The following is a 5472-nucleotide window of genomic DNA, read 5'->3' on the forward strand; positions in this document are numbered from 1 at the left end:
TTTGCAAAACATCTTTCAAGCAACAAGAATTAAAGTGGTAAGGAGTTGGTATCTGCTCCTCTCAGTGACATAAAACAGATTCCAGAAACAGACCTACATATGTAGAAGAATTGAATATATGATAGGTCTGTAGAAAATGTAATTTCTTCAGTAGATGAAATGAGGACAACTAGACAACCAACAAACAGGGAAGAAAAGGAAAAGCATTCCTATCTCACATTTCACATCTTAGTAACTTCCAGATACACCAAGAGAAAAGAAAATGTTGCAGATTCTTGAATGTATCATTTCAGGATGAGATGACCTTCCTTAATTAAGTAGGACACAAAACTCCAAAGTCATAAGGAAATGCTAAGTGATAACATAAAAGTGAAAATATTCTGCATGGAGAAGTTCCCATAAATAGATAACTAACTTTGGGGCACCTGGGGGGCTCAGTCGGTTAAGTGTCTGCTTTTGGCTCAGGTCATGATCCCAGGGTCCTGTGATCAAGCCCCACATTGGGTTCCCTGCTCATTGAGGAGTCTGCTTCTCCCTCTCCCTCTGCCCGCAGTCCCCCTGCTTGTGCTCTCTCTGTCAAATAAATAAATAAAATATTTTTTTTTACAAAAAGAATATAACCTTTCTTTTGAAAGAAAGTTTAATTTTCGAAAGAGATCTTACTTCCAATACACATACATATGTACCAAAAGCTATTAGAAGTTATCAAGAAGGGGCGCCTGGGTGGCTCAGTGGGTTAAAGTCTCTGCCTTCAGCTCGGGTCATGATCTCAGGGTCTTGGGATCGAGCCCCGCATCGGGCTCTCTGCTCAGAGGAGAGCCTGCTTCCCTCTCTCTCTCTCTACCTGCTTCTCTGCTTGCTTGTGATCTCCGTCAAATAAATAAATAAAATCTTAAAAAAAAAAGAAGTTATCAAGAAGAAAAATAATAGAAAAATGAGCAAAGAATGTGGCAGTTTGAGAAGCGGAAATATCAGTGACTGTGAAAAAGATGTGAACTCTAGAATAAGAGACATGAAAACTACAGTGAGATTCTATTCTTCTGTGAGGTTGTCAGAGACCAAAAAGTTCAGTAACACTGTTTCTGAAGGTGTGAGGAAACAGTTTCTCTTTTCCAACGTTTTTTGAGTAAACTGATACAATCTTTACGAAGACAACTAGCAGTATCTATCAAAATCACAAAAGCCTTTGGTCCAGAAATTCCACTTCTACAAGTTGTTCCCACTTCTAGACTTCTCTGTGTGCAAAAGGACCCGTGTGCAGGGATAATGTCCTGTATTATCACTGGCCCCCAGTCAGGATCAGTAGCTTTAGAGGTACCTGGAGAGTGAGGCAACGGGTCTGGGTTCAGTTAGAGGCTGTGTGGGACAGGGACAACAGCATCTGTATCAGAATTGGGCAAATGTGTTAGAATGTACACCCTTCTGCATTTGCATGAATTTAAGAAAAGTCAAAACTTAAACTCTGGGGCGCCTGGGTGGCTCAGTGGGTTAAGCCACTGCCTTCGGCTCAGTCATGATCTCGGGGTCCTGGGATCGAGTCCCGCATCGGGCTCCCTGCTCAGCAGGGAGCCTGCTTCCTCCTCTCTCTCTCTGCCTGCCTCTCTGCCTATTTGTGATCTCTCTCTCTGTCAAATAAATAAATAAAAAATATTAAAAAAAAAAAAAAACTTAAACTCTGTTGTGCACCCAGAGGAGGACTCCTGCTGTGAAGGGTGCTGAGGCCGTGGCCCGGATTCATCAGTGACTACACAACCCAGCATGCGCTCAGCGGCTGTCCAGCCCATGCCATGAGACGGGGACTCTGGCCCATTTCCTTCCGCCTTCCTTACTTCCTGCAACATTAGAGGCCGGCAGGTTGACTAGCCCTCTAGTGTGGTCACCTCTTAACAGGGCGTTGTTACTTCCCGCCATCCTCTGGGAGCTTGGGGCTCTTCCCTTCACAAGGACAACAATACCTCGAGGGGCTTCTGGGTGGCTCAGTCAGTGAAGCGTCTGACTGTTAATTTCAGCTCAAGTCATGATCTCAGGGTCGTGAGATCGACCCCGTGTTGAGGTTCAGCACTCAGTGCGGAGTTGACTTGCGATTCTCTCCCTCTGCTTCTGTCCCTCCCTGCATTGCACTCGCTCTTTCTCTAAAAAAAAAAAAATATATATATATATATATTTTAATATAAATATATATTTATATAAATATAAATATATATTTATATTAAAATATATATATATTTTTTTTTTTAAAGACTAATAGTACTAATAGTACCTCAAATCACCAGGTTGTTAGGAAAATGGGAGGATGTGTTTGTGAAGAGCCTGATGCAATAATGGCTACAGAGCAGGAAGTAAGTGATAGTGATTATTTTTTTTTTTAATAAATATCTTCGTCACCTTGGTTCCTCAAATCAGATATCCCTGAATATGAAAGAGCAAATGGTTTTTGGTTTATAATCCTGGCTATCTATCATTCCACTATAAATCACTGAAGTCAACAAAAATACATTTTTCAAACCTCTGTTTTTCAAACTGGTTCATAACCTATTAATGGATATCGATTCAATTCAGTGGGCTTTTAGCAGCATTAAAAAAAAAAAAAACTGAACAGAGTAGAATAAAAGAGATCAGAATACAATATAAGTTCCAGAGTAGATCTCATCCTGTGAAAAGTCTTGAGCTTGTTTGTTAGAACCACTGTGTTTACATATGCAGGTGAGGTATCAAACAGACTATGTGCTCTACTTGTTAGAAAATTGAAAACTCCTTTTCTCAATTCTAAATTGCTGCTTGGCTGAGAACATTTGCGAGGGTTTCCGTGGAATCAGAACAAATGATCTTGTATTTAACCAGAACAAGCCCTTCGAAGGGACGAGAAATGGCAGAAAGTCAGTAGGCGTGAATTCTAAAACCCCACCCACTGGTGAGAGCCCAGACCGGGTTCTTCCAGACACCAAGCGATCCAACAGAGCCCTCCCGAGTTCACTTGGAGGGATTGCAAGAAACAAAAGCTACACATTTTATTGTCAGCCAATGGATCCTAGCTTTAAAATTATAGTTTATTCGAATTTAGAGTAAAATCATGCATTTTCCTTAAACCTCCCGTTTTTTTTTTTTTATAAGCCACAGAACTAATTTATTTCCCACCTGAGCTGTACCTGTGAGTCATGCTAACGCACCACGCTTTATGCCAGGACTTCTGCTTTACCACTGTGCTGAGTCAGTGATTTAAATCGGGGAAATACTCCAGGTTTGACACCCACGTTGTGATTCTTCTGGCACAAGGAGACTATTCTTCTGGAGTGATTGACTATCATCAGCTTAAAAGTTCTTTCTCCATGTTTCTCCATTTCACCCTTACGTAATTTCCCTGTTCCTTATTCAGTGGTTTTACTTATTATTGGAAGAAATGCCGAGTGACAGTGTCCAAGGAGGAAGGACCTGTCAGGCATCTCCACGCAGATGGAGAGCCCAGGTCTGGCCGGAGAGTAAGCGCTTGAACCTGCGTCAGCACCAGCTCCACAGACTTCTGTGCTCCAACTCCCCGCCCCCCCACCAAGGTCATTGGGCCAAGGCACCTTCCCTAGCAATTTCTTTACTGCTCTCCTTGGTGAGTCCTCTACCTTTTTTTTTTTTTCTTCTTAAAAAATTATTTGAGCTTTAAAAAATGTTTATTGAGATGTAATTGATACATAGAACACGGAGCAGGTTTTGAGGTGTTGATTCGACAAATTTATAAATGGGAATGATTACCACCATGGTGTCAGCTAATCCCTCCATCATGCCATGCAATGATCATTTCTCTCTCTCTCTTTTTAAGATTTTATTTATTTGAGAGAGAGAGAGAGAGCCAGAGAGCACAAACAGGGGGAGCAGCAGAGGGAGAAGCAGGCTCCCCGCTGAGCAGACAGCCCGACTCGGGACCTGATCCCAGGATCCCGGGATCATGACCTGAGCCGAAGGCAGAAGCTTAACCGATGGAGCCCCTTGTTTTGTGAGAACAATTAAGGTCTAGTCTCTTAGCAGTTTTGAAGTACGGGAGGCAGTATTGTTGACTATAACCACTGTGCCGTGTGTTAAATTTCCAAGACGCATTTATTTTATAGTTGCAAGTTTACAACTTTAACAGCATCTCCCCATTTCCCCAGCCCCTGGTAACCATGTTCTACTCTGTTTCTACCAGTTTGGCTTTTTTAGATTCCGCATGTAAGGAATACCATACGCTATTTGTTTTTCGCTGTCTGGCTTATCTCACTAAGCCTGATGTCCTTAATATCCATCCATGTTGTCACAACGGCAGGATCAATCCCCTCCTTTCTCATGGCTGACTAATACTCATCTTCATATATATATATATATATATATATATATATATATATAAACACACACACACAGACACACACACACACCCCTACGCACACCATCTTCTTCATCCACTCACCCACTGACCAACATTTACATTGTTTCCATGTCCTGGCTATTGTGAAAAATGCTATAATAGACATGGGAGCACAGGTGTTCTACTTTTGATATCCTATTTTTTTTTAAAGATTTTATTTATTTATTTGACAGAGAGAGATCACAAGTAGGCAGAGAGGCAGGCAGAGAGAGAGAGGAGGAAGCAGGCTCCCTGCTGAGCAGAGAGCCCGATGCGGGACTCGATCCCAGGACCCTGAGATCATGACCTGAGCCGAAGGCAGCGGCTTAACCCACTGAGCCACCCAGGCGCCCTTGATATCCTATTTTAATTTCCTTTGGATATATACTTAGAAGCGGGATTGCTGGATCTTATGGTAGTGTAATTTTTTAATTTCTTAGGAGCCTTTGTACCGTTTCCCACAGTAGCACCATCAACTGACATTCTCGTCCATAGTTGCACAGGCTTCCCTTTGCCACATGTTCCGTGACTCTTACCTCTTGTCATCTTGATGAACAGCCACGCTCCTGGAGTGAGGTGACAGGCAGCTCCTTGTGGTTTTAACTTGCATTTCCCTGATAATGAGTGATCTTCAGCACCTTTTCATGTACCTGTTGGCCATCTGGGTGTCTTCTTGGGAGCACTACACTTTTTGGATTTTCATCAATTGACTTGAGAGAATTTGGTAGCTGCAAGGATTTCTAATTTCTATCAGGAAGAGGCAATCTGCTGGCATTTAGGCAAAAGATTCTGGTGAACCTTCATTAGCTGAAAACGTAGAGCACTGCCATGGGCAGCCCAAGGGAGGCCACCGAAGTGAGCACCGCATTTCCCGCCTCTCTGCTGGAGGTCGCCTCTCCTTATCCCCTCTCTTCCGTTTCACAGCCACGGAGTCCATATGCTGTCGTGAAATCCCAAAGTGGCCACGTCCTGGCCACCATCCTCTTCCCCAGTAGCCCACTCGATCACATCCAAGATTCACGCCCCAGTCCCCGTGAAAATTCATGCTCTTGCCTCCGATTAAATGCCTCTTTTCAGGGGCACCTGGGGGGTTCAGTCGGTTCAGC

The sequence above is a fragment of the Neovison vison genome, chromosome 11, assembly GCF_020171115.1.
Source record: "Neovison vison isolate M4711 chromosome 11, ASM_NN_V1, whole genome shotgun sequence".
NCBI lineage: Eukaryota > Metazoa > Chordata > Mammalia > Carnivora > Mustelidae > Neogale > Neogale vison.